The sequence below is a fragment of the Mus musculus genome, chromosome 7 (genome assembly GCF_000001635.26).
Source record: "Mus musculus strain C57BL/6J chromosome 7, GRCm38.p6 C57BL/6J".
Lineage (NCBI taxonomy): Eukaryota > Metazoa > Chordata > Mammalia > Rodentia > Muridae > Mus > Mus musculus.
In genome coordinates, this window is record NC_000073.6 from 30,881,092 (window position 1) to 30,897,607 (window position 16,516).

The 16,516-nt window shown below is 46.9% G+C and overlaps 1 long non-coding RNA gene across 1 annotated transcript; it reads left to right on the top strand.

Annotated features, from left to right (window-relative positions):
• The first annotated feature begins 861 nt into the window (after positions 1 to 861).
• On the top strand, positions 862 to 5,329 carry D7Ertd128e. The gene is made up of 3 exons (XR_881941.3): positions 862 to 1,047; positions 3,554 to 4,639; positions 5,128 to 5,329. It is a non-coding gene; the product is annotated as a DNA segment, Chr 7, ERATO Doi 128, expressed (long non-coding RNA).
• The last annotated feature ends 11,187 nt before the right edge of the window (positions 5,330 to 16,516 follow it).

Here is a 16,516-nt window from a genome sequence, read left to right on the forward strand (position 1 = left end):
TGCATATGTGGTGTGTGTGTACATGTGTATGTGTGTGGTGTGTGTAGTATGCCTGTGGTGTCTGTGGTGTGTATTTGTGAGTGTATATGTATATGGTATGTGTGTGGCATGTGAGAGTATGTGTTTGTATATTATGTGTATTTGAGTGTTGTATATGTTTGTGTTGTATGTTTTTGTGTATGGTGTCTGTATTTGTGTATGAGTTGTGTGTGTTTGTGTTGTATTGTGTGTGAGTGTGTGTGTTGTGTACATGTATATGTATGTGGTGTGTGTATATATGTGTAGTGTGTGTGTGTGTGTGTGTGTGTGTAGAGATCAGAGGACAACCTGTGGAACGCTCTCCTTCCACATTTATGTGGGTTCCAGGGGTCAAACTTAGGTTGTCAAGCTTGCCCACAACCACTTTTACCCACTGAACCATCTGGCAGCCCTGCAAATGGGAAAGTCTTGAGATTGAAACTGAGTCACTTGCTAGGCAGCAGCCAGCAGAGAGATGCAAATTCTACAGATGGCAGGGAACATGAGGGCAGAGCTGACCTCAGCTCTACAGGCCCAGGGAATGTGCTGCACAAAAATGTCTTCAAGGTCATGGCTGGTCAGGAAAAACTGAGTGCAGACGTGCAGGGGCCACTCATGGCTGGGAGGAAAACTGAACCGCCAAGAGGCAGGAAACTCCTTTGCAAAGTATATGTGACCGTGAAGATGGATTCTGTAGCTTAAGAGCCTAGGATCTGGTGGGGTCTCCCACTGAGATAGGTAGAGGTCAGTGAGCTCCAAAATGTATAGGGGACACATGACATCCCACCTGGTTCTCTATTAACTGAGAGCTAAGGATAATGGTTTAGGGAGGGGAAAGTCTGGGATAAACATTCCGGGGGATTTGGATGAAGTCTGGCTCTACAGATAGCAAAGGTCACCGGCTTATTAATAATATCTACTCCTAACTTTCTGGGTAGAAAACAGAGGAGACACCCCTGTATTTACAACATTCCTGTTTTCTCCAGTGTTATCTGTGAAGACGGAATGGCGTGTCCCCTCTACACAATAGTAAGTAGGCTTTACTGTAGTCCTTCTGAAGCTGGCTAAAGAGCTCTATGTTACTAGACATGGGAGTAGCCTGAGGGTAGCTAGAAACACACAGCATCAGAAAGAGTTAAGAAGAACTACAGAAGATAGTGATGGGGGAGGGGGGAGCGGGATGTAGAAGGACTGCTTCCCAACCACTCAAGAAATTGAAACAGGAAGATCAAAAGTACAAGATCAGCCTAGATTACAGAGTAATTTCAAGACAAGCTTCAGCAAGTTAATGAGACCCTGTCTTGAAATGAAAAATGGGACCTGGGAGTATGATAGAAGAGTAGAATCTTTTCCCTGCCTAGAATCCCCCAGTGAGGGGCTGGGAGTGTGGCGCAGTGGTAGAGCCCCTGCCTAGAATCCCCCAGTGAGGGGCTGGGGACATGGCTCAGTGGTAGAGCCCCTGCCTAGAATCTCCCAGTGACGGCCTGGGGGCGTGGCCCAGTGGTAGAGCCCCTGCCTAGAATCCCCCAGTGAGGGGTTGGGGGTGTGGCCCAGTGGTAGAGCCCCTGCCTAGAATCCTCCAGTGAGGGCCTGGGGGCGTGGCCCAGTGGTAGAGCCCCTGCCTAGAATCCCCCAGTGAGGGCCTGGGGGCGTGGTTCAGTGGTAGAGCCCCTGCCTAGAATCCTCCAGTGAGGGGCTGGGGGCGTGGCCCAGTGGTAGAGCCCCTGCCTAGAATCCCCCAGTGAGGGCCTGGGGGTGTGGCTCAGTGGTAGAGAATTTGTCTAACATGTGCAAGGACCTACTTTTAACCCCCAGACTGCCTCACCCAAAAGTGGCAATGGAGGAGGGCACAACCAAGGTGGAGAAACTCCACAAATCAACAGCAGAGAGCTAGATTTGGTCTCTGACCAGAACTAGGATTGAAAAGGAGAAGCTATCTGGGTAAGGTGGTGCACCATACCCAACCAGGAACTTTAATTAACAACCAGGAACTCTTCAGGAGGGGTGAAGCCTCATTATGTCCCTCTCCATCTATGTTAGATTCTAATTACATTTTTTGAAATGGTCCTTACTATGTAGCCCCGGCTGGCCTGGAACTTTCTGTGTAAACCAGGAGTGTCCCCAGCTCACAGAGACCATCCTTCTTCTCCCTCCCTAGTGCCAGGACTAATAATATTTTTTCATCCATTTTTGGCTGAATCCATAGATTCCAAGGTGGAGGATATGAAAGACCGACTCTCCTTCTCCCTATTTCTTCTGCTAAGTACAGTGAAACTCTGGGGCTTTATTAGGAAGCACTGGAAGGCTCAGAAGAGCAGAGAGACAGCTCAAGCCAGGTTGACACCCTGAATCCTTGAGGTTTAGTCTGCTGCTATGTATTTATTGTAATGCTAAATTCTGTATCTGAAGATCTAGGCCTTGCATTTACAAGCTTTTGTTGAGCAAACCTTGTGCCTTAATTTAAAACTACTGGTTAAATAAAAGTGGCTGCAGTGAACTACTGGAGGGATTAGAGGCAAGTGAGCAGGGTGGAAAGCAAAGAACGAGAGGAGAGATGTAGGCTGATAGTTTTTAAAACCAACTTTAATAAGGGTTCTTAAATGCTTTACCCTCCCTTCTAGCCCACCACCCACCAGAGGCAGTGGAAAGGAAAGATTAATAGGGCAAAGGAGGGTGTGGACCTGGTTTGTTTGTTTTTAAAATATTTATTTATTTATTTATTTAATACGAGTCCACTGAGCTGTCTTCAGACACACCAGAAGAGGGCATCAGATCCCATTATAGATGGTTGTGAGCCACCATGTGGATGCTGGGAATTGAGCTCAGAATCTCTGGGTAGGAATTGAACTCAGGACCTCTGGAAAAGCAGCAAGTGATCTTAACCGCTGAGCCATCTGTCTAGCCCCATGGACTTGTTTAGAAATGGGGTATTTTTGGCTTTGTTTTGTTTTTTTGGGTTGTTTGTTGTTAGTTTTGTTTTGTTTTGTTTTGTTTTTTAGTAAATCCAATCTGTGTTGTCAGGATATCAGGAGTTTAGTTCACTTGGATCAGCAGTGGCAGCTTGATCCACTTGCAAACACCATTCATAAATCAGCAACAGCAGATTGATCACAAAGAAACTTCAAGGCTCTGCCAATTGGCCTGAGTCCATGGAAGCAGCAAGAAGCTGCCAGAACACCACCAGAAGTTCTTTGGTGCATTTCTCCCTTTGAAGTCATAACAATGATCAGCAAAGAGTAGCAAGGTGAACCAGTACCATACAGCATCATCAGAAGACAAACATCAGCAAAGCCCAATGCTGATCAGCAAAGAATGGTAGGGAGGCAGCCAGGCCAACAGTTAGCAAAATAGATTAGAGGTTATTCCCACCCCCACCCCCAAATAATTGTCAAAGCCAAATAAAATAACCATAACCTGAGTCTCATTTATTTTTAAGCTAGTCAGGGATAAGCTTAAACTGGTTGTACCACACTGAACCCCAAGGAATGGTCCAGCAGTTGCTTTTCCTGGCTCTTTGCTTCTTTTCTTGATGTAGGGTATCATGTAGCCCAGGATGGCCTCAGACTTTCTATAGAGTCAAGGATAACCCTGAACTCCTGATGTGGACCATCTCCCTGTGATGTGGGGCTGTGGATTGAATCCAGCTTCCTGCATGCAAGGCAAGCACTCTGCTGAGTCCCATCCCAGCTCTCTCTTTGCCTCACCAAAACCAGACTGCATGTTGGTGAAGCCAACACACGGCTAGAACGTTCCATCAAAACCCTGCTTTTTTACCCAGAACAGCAAGAGAAGGGTACCCTCAGAGACAGGACTCTTATCGGTAACTTCTGTGTGCCCGCTAAATACTACAGAAAACTCCAACAACTTCACGTCCGTGTGTGTTTATGCTGGAGAAGGTCTGGTGGCTGTAGACTTTCACCCCGGTCAGGCCGTAAGGAAGTGTCAAGCGTCCTCTCCACGCTCAGCCCAGAGAAGACAGAGGATGAAGCTGAGACCTTCTTCCCTCAGTACAGTATGGACCACCATCCTCCAGAGGGCAGTGAGCCCCTCCTCTTCTCCTCCCGCCTAAAGGAGACTCGGGCCTTTCATCCCCACTCAAAGGAGGAGGCCTAAAGGAGACTCGGGCCTTTCATCCCCACTCAAAGGTAGCACTCTTTTCCCATTCCTCAGTGACACTGGCAGCCATAGGGGAACAGCCATGTGACACATTTCTCCTTCCAAGGCTGGATGGTCTTAGCAGGAACCTAATAGCATCCTGAGCTCTCAATAACATGAGGGAGGGCTGCATGGAGACTCTGGATTTACAGCCCTGCGAAGGGATGAGCCAGTATGTTGCTTCTTGGGAACAGCAGGAGGTGACTGCCAAAGTGAAAGTCATAAGACCTCAGCTCAGGCGCTCATAATGCAAAAAATGCACTAAGGTCAAGGAAATCTCAAGCCAACAGAGGAAAGATAATCTACAGATACCAACCTCAAGATGACACTGAGGTTAGAATTATCTGACAAAGACTTCAACGATGCCTTTATAAAAAAAAAAACACTTCAAGAAGAATCACACACTCATGGGCCTGAGGCAGGAAGGTGGCTGCCTTGATCGCTTTTCATGGCTGTGATGAAGCAGGTACAGTTAAAGGGGGGAAGGGTGTGGGGATGGGGGGAGGGGTGGTGGTGGGAGTGGAGGGTGGGGGGATGGGAGGGGGGCACTGTCTGAATGTGGCATATACCCACATGGACACATACACACATAAATAAAAATAATAAATAGAAATCCTTAAAAAGAACTCTTAAGAACCAGGCCTGAGGGTGCTCATCCATTGCTCTAGCACTGGGGGAGGGGGGAGAAGTGGGGCAAAGAAAAGATTGTTGTAAGTTTGAAGGCAGCCTGGACTACATAGTAAGTTCTAGAACAGCCAGGGCTACATATGAAAACCTTGTCTGCACACACATACATACATTAAACATTAAGAGCTCAGTGTAAGCCTGGTGTGGTAGCTAATAGCTAATATACCAGCAGTTGGGGAGCTGAAGGCAACAGGCTTTCTATGAATTTAAGGATTAATTACATTAATTAATTAATGGTGATGCTTGCTCATAACCCCGACACTCCAGGGCTCAAGCAAGAAGATCACAAATTCAAGATTGATCTATCTCAAAAACGAAAGAGAGAAAGTCAAGGCGGTTGTGATGGTGGCTCACACCTTTGGTCCCAGAACTTGGGAGGCAGAGGCAGAGGGATTGCTGAGTTCAAGGCCAGCCTGGTCTACAGAGTGAGTTCCAGGACAGCCAGAGCTACACAGAGAAACCCTGTCTCAAAAATAAATAAATAAATAAATAAATAAAAATGAGGATTTGTGCCCAGTCTTATTATAACTTGTTTGATATCCCTGAAAGGCCTGCTCTTTTCAGAAGGGATTGGGTTGGGGCAGGGGAGGGGGCAGGGCAGGGGACTGAGATGAGAGGAGGAGAAAATGCAGTAGGGATGGAACGTTGTAATGTGTGAGAGAAGAGAAGAGGAGGAGGGGAAGGAGGAGGGAGAGGAAGAAGGAAGAAAAAATTGAGGGCCCGAGTCAGTGTAGGTGGTCTGTGTGTCATCCACAAGTCCTGCATTCCATCCCCACTTTTGCTAAGAAAACCAGAAAGAAAGCAACTTTAAAACTCTCACCTGGCCATGATGGCCACACCTTTAATGCCAAAGGGCAGAGACAAGCAGATCTCTGTGAGTTCGAGGCTAGCCTGGTCTGCATAGCAAATTCCAGGCCATCCAGGTCTACACAGTAACATGAAGAGAGATTTTACCAAAAAGGATTTACAGATAGAAAATAACCACATAGAAATAGTCAAGGCGGGATGTGACTGCCTAGTGGTCAGGAAGTGCTGGGTTCCATTCTCACACTGCAGAAACAACTAGGTGTGTTGAAATCTCAGTTGCTCAGATGGTGGGAACAAAAGTTACAAGTCATTCTCAAGGCCACCTACCCAGTTCAAGGTCAGCCTGGGCTGGGTGAGACCAGAAAGAGAGAGAGAGAGAGAGAGAGAGAGAGAGAGGGGCGGAGAAAGAGGGGAAGGAAAGGCCTTCAACATTACTTAACCTTTAGGGAAAGACAATCGAGATATCACCATGACGCACCTATTAAAACCACCAAAACAAAATGAAATAACCATATGAAAAGCTTGGGGGCCTGTGCCAAAGTGGAATGTTTTATCTGTTGCCAGAGTAGATGTAAAAAAAAAAAAAAAATTACTTCAAAACTGTTGTTTAAAGATTAAGCATTGAATCTGTCTGCAGCTCCACCCCAAGCCAACTAGATCTGTGTGAGAAGTGAAAATACTCTCAAAACCTCAGCACATGCTCAGGGAAGCATTATTAATAAATGGTAAAGAGGAGTAGCCCAGACGTCCCTCGGGAGAGCCGGAAGGGACAAAATCCCAGTGAATCCAGAGCGCAGACTGTTCCTGACAGCTGCAGCAGGAACGGAGCCCTAGCAAGAAAAACACTGTGAAGGAACTTGGAACGTGTTCTTGGGAAGACACCAACCACCTGATACCACAGAATCAGTGCCACTGATGTGAAAAGTCCCGTAAAAGGGTGTTGAGGCAGAATGCAGATTCAGTGGTTAGCTGGTGAGCCGTGCGGAGATGCTGGCAGGAAATGGGCAACAAATGCTCAAGAGACAGGGTTGGTCAGGGGGGAGCAAGTGTTCTAAACCTGGAGGTGGTGATAGTTTCACAACTCCATTTATATACTTTAAACCACTGAACTGGGGCTGGGCAGAAGGCTAGCAGTTAGGAACGCTGGCCTCTCTTGCAGAAAAAGTTTCTAGTTCCGGCACCCACATGGTATCTCACAACTCTAGTCTTCACAGGTCTAACGCCCTCTTCTGACCTCCGAGGGCAGCGGATGTGCATGCATGTGGTGCCCAGATGTACACATAGACAAGGCAGCCACACACAAATAAATACATACACAAATTTAAATCACCGCCGTGTCCTTTATAATGTATGTGATGTACGGTGGGTGAGTCGTTAAGTCAACCCAGTCAGAAAATGGGCAATGATTTGAGGCTTTTCACTGAGGGCAACAGATGCACAATGGCATAGAGGCACCAGGAGGGACATTCAGCATCATTAGGCATAGGGTAAATCCAAACCAAGCTATCAGAGGAACTCAAATAAAAACACATTGACCGGTTAGACTGGGCTTGGAGTGCAATTTGCAGTCCCAACTGAAGAAGAAGGAGGAGGAAGAGGAGGAGGAGGAGGAGGAGGAGGAGGGGAAGGAGGAGGAGGGGAAGGAGAAGGAGGAGAAAAGAAGAAGGAGAAGAAGGAGAAAAGAAGGAGAAGAAGGAGAAAAAGGAGAGGAAGAAGAAGAAGAAGAAGAAGAAGAAGAAGAAGAAGAAGAAGAAGAAGAAAGAATACATAGTCTCTTCTATCCAAGGTTGGCTTTAAACTTGCTATATAGGAAAGGGTGGTCTTGAACTCCTGGTCCTCCTGTCTCCACCTTCCAAGGCTGGGGTTACAGAATGAACCCCTGATGGTGATGACAATGACTATGATCACAATGCCACCATTGCTGTCAATGATGTCGACGATGATGAAGATGATGATGTTGATAGCAATATCAGATGCTGTTGAGGATTCAGGAGCCTGATCATTCATATACTGCAGGTGGGATTGTAAACTGACACAGCCACCCCAGATAATGGTTCGCCAGTTTCTTCACAGACTGAGCAAGCTGTACCTGTCCTTGACATATCCATTACATCCTAGGCCTTCTGTCCTCAATAAATAAAACAATATGTCTGTGTACAAAAACCTGTGCAAATTACTCACTGCTGCTCTCTTTGTGACAGCCAAACACTGGGGGAAATGAACACGCCCTTCCATGGGTGAGTAGCTAAACAAACTGAGCTGCGTCCGTAGCATGGAGACCAGCTGTTCCTTAATAATACCTATGATAACTAAGCCAGGATCCTCTTCAGGAAGCAAATTCTAGGGATGCTCAGTCTGATCATAGAAACATTGCCTGTAACGTACACGCACGGCCCCTATTGCATTTATTTTCATTCCTTTTACTTTATTTTATTTTATTGTGGTGTTAGGAGTCAACCCCAGGGACTTGCAAGTGCTCGGCAAGTGCTTGACCACTGAGCTATACCACCCCCTCCCCTGTCTGCTTTTCACTCCTCTCTGGTTGCTTATAATTTGGATCATGCTGTAAATGCTAGAAAAATAGTTATCATACCACATTGTTATGGAGTGACAATACAGAGTATTGTTTTTGTTTGGTTGCTTGGGTTTTTCTGTTGTTTTTGTTGTTGTTGCTGTTGGTTTGGTTTGTTTGTTTTGAAATAGAGTTTCCTTATATGCAGTCAAGTTGCCCTGAAATTAATTCACAATCCCCCTGCTTCAAAGCCTCTCAAGTACTGTAATTGCAGGTGTTTACCACCATTCCCAACTTGTTTAAGTATTTTTGATCCACAGTTTGTTGCATCTGTGGCTGTGGACTTTGAAGATACTGAGGTCATTCTATGAAGCAATGGAAGCTGGATGTGGTGGTCTAGCCTTTGCTCAGAGCATCTGGGAAGCAGAGGTAAGGAGCCTCTGTGAGCCTGAGGCCAGCCTGGTCTACACAACAAGTTCCAGCTAGCCCAGGGTTACACAGTGAGACACTGTCTCAAAAGACAACACTTGGGTGTAGTATCTGGGGTGTGGGTGCAGGTGTCTCTGTGAGTTCAAGGCCAGTCTGGTCTACTTAGTGAGTTTCAGGGCAGCCAGAGCTACATAGTGAGACCCTGCCTCAAACAAAAATGACAACAAACAAAACAACAACAACAACCCATATTAAACATGTAGCAATAAAAAAATAATTTAGGCCAGGCACAGTGACACACACTTCTAATCCCAGCATTTAGGAGGCAGAGGATCTCTGTGAGTTCAAGGTCAGCCTGGTCTACAGAGTGAGTTCCAGGACAGCCAGGGCTACACAGAGAAACCCTGTCTCAAAAAAAAAAAAAAAACCCAACCCAAATATTTTAAAATATTTTAATTCTATGTATATGAGTGTTCTCCCTGCGTATATGTATGTGTGCCATGTGCATGCAGTACCTTCGGAGACCAGAAGATGATGTTGGATCCCTTGGAACTGGACATACAGATAGCTATGAGCCGTAGTGCAGCCACTGGGAAATAAATCCAGATCCACTGCAAGAGGAGACAAGTCCTCTTAACCACTGAGCCATCATCCCACAGCCAAGGAAGAATTAAAAGTCAAGGACACTCATGGAGCCGGGGACGATGGTACTGGGCAACAGGAGTTGGAGGGAGATGGCATGGCCAATATACAATGCATAAATGTATGAGACTTTCAAAGGCTGAAATCTTTTCAAAAATGAGGCACTGTGAGAATGAGAAACCCTGGTGATTCTGGAGATCCTTTCAGAGTGAAAGCGTCAGCCTCAACGGCTCACAGTTTTCCCACGGTGGCGGAATGATGGAGATGCAGGTGACATGACCCATTGCCCAGGCATCAGGACAAGGTGAAATGACCCTTGCCAGGGTGTCAGGACAGGGAGAAGGAGTGTTGTACTATGAGGTTTTAGCACAAGAGAGCAGGGTCTTAGTGGTCACAGACTCTGCATATTGACTGTGTGTGGCTATCACACACATGTAAAATTGTGAGATGAGACCCTGTGGAGCTGTACACACGCATTCCCACTGTGAGGTCCCTGCCGAGGACCTTGTACTGTAATTATGTAAATTGGGTGACTGCCACACAGACCTTTATGCTCTATCTTTGCCACTTCCTGTGTTGATAATTACTTAAAAATAGAAAGCTGAGAAAAGTAAAAAAATAAAACTAGGCCTGGTGGTGCAGGTGCTGAGGCAGGAGATTCATAAATTCAAGGACCATTTGAGCAACAAAGTAAGTTCAAAGCTCTTCTGAGTAACTTGGTGAGGTTGTCACAGAATTAGAAGTGAAGTTTGGATGTAACTCGGCAGTACAACACTTGCCTACAATCTCCCAGTGAGGGGGCTCAGTGGTAAAATACTTTTATAGCATGCAAGGGTTCCTAGGAGGTCCCAACTAAGAGAGAGACAGAGTTGGAAAGGAAAGAGGATAAAAAATAAATAAATAAAAATAAAACATTTGTTTTAGAGTGGGACTCCAGACCAGACGTCCAAATTACAACAGCCTTAGGTGGAGGACTTTCTTGGACTTGAATCCATCTCGGTTCCCGGAGGGAAGCCTGGGTTTTCTGCCACCCACGATGCTGAGACTGCACAGGAGGAAAAAGGTCATAGATGTCTTAGGGTAACCAAAGAGTTCTGGAAAAGTCCAGGGCATGGAGGCAGGACTCTTGGGAACAGTCGCTTTGATATTATTCTTTTTCCTTCCAGTGAGATAAATGATCTCCATTTAGGGCAACTTGACTGTCACATCCTCACTAAGAAAGCAATGGAGGCAGGAAAATGAGAGCGCTCAGGGCGGGCACTCTAAATCTGATTGTGACCCCCAGGCTCCTGGACAGAACTACGTACGGTACGTGAATGATGTTGGTGCCCCTCCCCAGGGCTTACAGGGTCATAATGCTTTACAACATTACAGGGAATAGCACAGCACGCGGTAAACAGGCCTGGGGTTTAGATTCCACGTTTCCAGTTGCCCTCCGTGACATCTCTGCCTCTGGTCTAAGGACAGTGATGATGTTGGTGTGATCGACTTTAAGGGTGTGTTGTGTGGTCACCCTTTCCAAATCACAAGTGCGTGAAATGCTTCCCGTGTGTCTGTGGCACAAAATGTATGGGTGCAAAAGGCAGCTGATGCTACTGCAGATGTGTCACTTGCTCGGTGGCCTGTGACCTCCTAGTGGCTGTTATGTCCCCCACGGGCTTGTATTTTGAACTCAGTCTCCAGTTGGTGGTACTGTTTTGAAAGGTCATGTGTGGAGCTTCCAGAAGCCGGAGTCTGATCTGACTGGCAGAAGTGGGAGGGACCCTAGGGGTGGACCTTGAAGGTTTACGTAGCCAAGCCCTTGTCTCACTCCCTACCTCCTGGTCCTGCGGGATGTGAGGAGACTCTGGTAATGCCATACCTCTTCCCACCATGATGGGCAGAAATGTCTGTGAAACCATCAGCTGAAGTGACCCTTTCCTCCCCTGACCTGTTTCTATGGGATGTTTGGTCGCATTGACAGATCACACCTCTGACTACTAAGTTGGACAGGAGGACCCTGGAGACTAAAATATGGTTTTCCACTCACTCTGCAGGGAAGATAGCTCAGAAAGGTTGACTTTAGGGGTGGGGCGGTGACCCCTGCCTGCCATCTTGCTGCCCCTGCCTGTGAGGTAAGCAGATGCGTCTGAGAGACCAAAGTTGGTGGGGAAGAAGGGACATGGTACTTCTGGGCTGTGAGTTCCCACCTCCCTCCATTGTGGCCAGAGCCCAGCCCTGCTTAGCCAGCCAAGCTTCAGGAAAGTTCTGGATGTAGCCTGCAGCCTTTTTTAACAGTGAGGAATGAAGGGGCTCTAGCTGCCCCGAGGGAGCATGGCAAATATGGCTCTAGCAGACCTTGCCCTTCTCCCCATTCCCGCTGCCTTGCTAAAAACCTGTTAGATCACATTCCTAAAGCTAGCTACCAAGGTCTGTTTCCTTATTTGGCCACTTCTTCCCCCTGGGGCTGACCACTGAGGTCCAGCTATCAAAAATCCTCTTTGGCCTCCTTAATTAACATGCCCAGTTAAAATTAAACACCCCACCCTAACCCAGGGTTTCCCCTTTCCCCTTTATAAACCGCTGTTGCCTACAGGCCTCGTCTGTCCCCCCATATCCAGAAGCAGGCCTTTGTCCCTCAGGACAAATATCCTTCCTCCCTTTCTCTGTTCCCTTCTCCTCCTTCCTCCTCTGTCTCCTGTCTTTGTCTCTTATTCCCTCCCTTTGTCCCTCTGGGGCAAATCAATCTCCTTTGTGCTGAGAATATGGTCTAGGTCTTTCCTGTGCCTTTCAAGCAAGTCCTTTCAAGGATAATGGATGTGCCTGCCCCGGCCAGTATCTAGGGATAGGGGCAGGTTAGGGTTGAATTACATCACCCCAGCTAGAAGTGACTCAGGAATAGAATCCAGACCAGACTGCTGCTCAGGCCACAATGCCTGCGGGCCCCTCCTCTTGCACAGATACCTGCAGGGATCCACCAAGACACTGAGACTCTGCGGCTAACAGAGTTCCTTCCACGTGTTGGGATCGCTCACCTGGAAACATACATTCATACCTAAGGGGTACAGCCAGACACACATCCTGCCCTCACTCGCGTTCCCTGACTGTTGCTTGGGAATCAGAGATCCTGGCTGGAGGGTTGTGCTGTAAAAACCCCTTCCTCAAAAAGCTATGATAAGGTACCCAACTCCCCATGTGGGTCCAGTTCCTCTTGTCAGAGATTGCACTATGCTGTCTATCTCGGATTCAGGAACCCTAACTCAGAGCCCCTGACATTGTAGTCTGTCTGTCTGCTCGTGGCATTAAAATAACCCTTTTAATAAACTTTTTACCCACAGCAATCTCAGTGTCTTTCTTGAACCTTGCACCCAGGAATGTTCAGGAGGCTGGTGGAAGCCAAGGAACAGAGAGGCCTGAGTCGTAGCCACGGTTTGGTGATGGCGATCCTGCATATAACTTATGCAGCCCACCCCTCCTGGTCTGAGACCAGGAGACCCTGCTAGTCCTCTTCCAGCCAGCCCCACCTCATCCCTGGTTCTCTATGGTGGTAAGTCATTGTGTCCTGGTGTCCACTTCTGCTCCCTTGGTATTTCTCAAGGGAAGGGCACCATCAGCCTTTCCTGTCCCCAGGCCCAGACGTGGCCAGAGGAAACCATTCTTAGAATTCCCCCATCCCTCTCTTTTTCTGACATCCAAGGAAGTAGACGGGGCCATTTTAGACTCCTGTCTTCTCTTGGGCATTCTTGAGTCCCACTGGGTCCTCCTCCATGGGTCCTGACCCCCACTGTCCTCTTTCTCCATCAATGACCATGAACCCTGAAGGTTTGTTCACAGCCTTCAATCCCTGTGGTCCCGTCTGGAAATGATCTGAACAATTTACACTTATTCTGTTCTTTTAAACCAACACACGCAAGGGGCCAGAGGGATGGCATAGCAGTTGAGAGCACATACTGCCTTTGCAGGGGATCTGTGGTTAGTTCCCATTACCCAGCGTAGGTGACTCACAACTCCTGCAGCTCCAGTTCTAGGAGAATTGGCCTCCCTCCTTGGGTGCACATACAGACAAGTGGGAAAACACACAGACACATAAAAATAGGCGGATTTCTGAGTTCGAGGCCAACCTAGTCTACAAAGTGAGTTCCAGGACAGCCATGGCTATACAGAGAAACCCTGTCTCGAAAAACCAAAAACCAAAAACCAAAAACAAAAAACAAAAAGCAAAAAAAACAAAAAACAAATTTCAACTCACTATTGTATTGTATTGTACTGTACTATACTGTATTGTACTGCATTGTAACATCATATTACTATGTAGCCCAGGTTGACCTTGAACTCAGGTCCTCCTGCCTCAGCCTCCTAAGTGCTTGTACCACCACCCCCAATTTCCTTGATTTTTTTTTCTCTTTTGGCTGGGTTTTTTGGTTCTGACTTTTATTTCTCTTCTTTTATTTTATTTGATGTGTATGAGTGATTAGCCTACATGTACATGTGTGCACTGTGCTGGATCCCCTAGAACTGGAGTTGTAGATGGTTGTAGCTCATGAAGCCACCATGGGTGCTGGGAACCAAACCCAGGTCTGCAAGAGCAGCCGGTGCTCTTAATCACTGAGCCATCCCTCCAGACCCTTAACTTTTCTTTTTAAACTTGATCTCTTCCTGTGTTTTTATTGCTTAAGGAACTACTGGTTCAATATGATGCTCTTGTTTTGGTAGACCCTAAATAAGACCTCCACAAGGACACCCTTTCTAGACTTATCTGTCGCACCAGCGTGGCTCTAGACTAGTGATTTTTTGGCCTATGGGTCACACCCCTTTGGGAGGGGAGGGGACAAAGGATCTTTCACAGAGGTTGCAGTGAAAGGGTCAGATATCAGATATCCTGCATATCATATATTTATGATTCATAAAAGTAGCAAAATTATAGATATGAAGTAGCAATGAAATAGTTTCATGGTTGAGGGGTTCACCACAGCCTGAGGAAGTGTATTAAAGGGTCGCCACATCAGGAAGATTGAAAACCACGAATCTAGACTGTACTTTGGTCAGGTGGAGGTTATCCCCTCAAGCCTGTTTATTGACATTGCTCTTCTCCCAAGGGCAAAGTCCTCAGGATGCAGCTCTACCAGGCCAGACCAGCTGGAGCCAGGGTCTGTTGGTAAGGTGTGTCAGGGTGTGCCCACCAACAAGTGGTGTGCGTGTGGGAATTGGACCAAACTTCCACCACAGCTGTCTCAAAAGACAAATTTACCCCAGCTTCATCTTGCCTTGCTGCCCTGGTTCTAGCTTCTGGGGTTGGGGATGGGGTTGAGGTAGGGTCTTGCCATATAGTTCAGCTGGCCTCAAACTCATGATGATCCTCCTGCCTCAGCTTCTGAGATCTGGGATTATCGGCATGTGCCACCACACCCAGTTTATCTTCTGGGATTTTACAAGCCATGCCACCACTATCAGGGGAGGGTCTTGACACAGTTGAACTCTCCTGCAGATCCCCAGACCCCTAAAACCTTAAGCCTCACTTCTGTCCCCTACTCCAAAAGCCCCACACATCTCCGTAGGCGCAGGTCTGACAAGTTTCAGTTTGGTCTCCTGTATAAGCCTGTTGGCTTCATGTCCTTCTCTAGAAGACTGTAAGCTGTCCTAGAGCAGGGGAAGATCTGAGACCTTGTACATTGCTGGTGGTTCCAGCCAAAATGGCAGGAGGCACAGTGGTAACAGAATGGCCTTAGAGACAAAGCTTGTGGCTCAAAACTGGACTCTATAGGTACCCACAAGGGAAGAAATTTAGAGAAGCCGCTTAAAACCCCCAGGCTCAGGCAACTCCTACTTCTCAAACAACAATGATGCCAGCTTTTGCAGACAGCTGCAGTTTTTGAGTCCTGCGGGGATGGGGGAGGGGTGGGGTGGGGACTCAGCTGCCTAATAAGTCCCCAAATCGATGCTGCTGGATTCACAGGACCGCTTCATAAGACTCTGGCTAGTCATGCTTGCTGCCTGCATATCCAGACATGTAGCTCTTTTGAGATAACACTCAGGCCTGGCTTTTCTTTCTTTTTTATTTTTGTTTTTGTTTTTTTCCGAGACAGGGTTTCTCTGTATAGCCCTGGCTGTCCTGGAACTCACTCTGTATACCAGGCTGGCCTCAAACTCAGAAATCCACCTGCCTCTGCCTCCCAAGTGCTGGGATTAAAGGTGTGTGCCACCATCACCCAGCCTTCTTTTTCTTTTTTTTTTTTTTAAGATTCATTTATTATTATACATAAGTACACTGTCTTCAGACACACCAGAAGAGGTCATCATATCTCATTACAGATGGTTGTGATCCACCATGTGATTGCTGGGATTTAAACTCAAGACCTTTGGAAGAGCAGTCAGTGTTCTTACCTGCTGAGCCATCCCTACAGCCCTTATTTATTTTTTTTAAAGATTTATTTATTTTATATATGTGAGTACACTCTTCCCTGTCTTCAGACATACCAGAAGAGGGCATCAGATCCCATTAAAGATGCTTGTGAGCCACCATGTGGTTGCTGGGAGTTGAACTCAGGACCTCTGGAAGAGTAGTTAGTACTTTTAAACAGAGTCATCCCACCAGCCCCATGCTGGGCTTTTCAATGGTGCAGTTGTCTCCCGCTTCTGTACCTAACCACAGTCAGTTCCTTCATTCACTGAGCTTGAGTTAGGCCATTTCTTTGGTCTGTTCTAGGTACCCTGTCTAGAGTAAATAGATGTTTGTACACATCTCCCCATTTAGAGTTACTGAACCTCTTCGTAGCCATTTGGGTGGGGATTTATCCTTTTTCCCAACAGCCTCATTTTCCCACAGGGGTTCAGTATACAGCTAGGGCTTAATTAAAGCTGAAGTTCTGAAGTGCAGTGTGGCAGAATAGGGACAACAGTGTAGCCAACACACACCTGTGAGGTGCTGGGTCTATGGTTCCCACTTTACCTGCAATGGCCACAAGTAAGGGAAGTGAGGGAATAAAGCCAGCAAGGTGCCCACAACAGGGAATGGTGGGGACTGAAGCACTCAGGGAGGCTGAATTCTTCAGAGGGGGCAGATTTCTTCCTAATTGGTGAGAGTCTGAGAAAGTGTTGCCAGGTGGTCAACATGACCACAGCTAAAGCAGAAATGACAATCCTTGTTGTGACAATTTTGAGAAGTTCAGAATTTTGGTTTCTCTAAAAAAAGAAAAAGAAGAAGAAGAAGAAGAAGAAGAAGAAGAAGAAGAAGAAGAAGAAGAAGAAGAAGAAGAAATATCATAAGAATGTGCTTTCATTTTAAGCCCA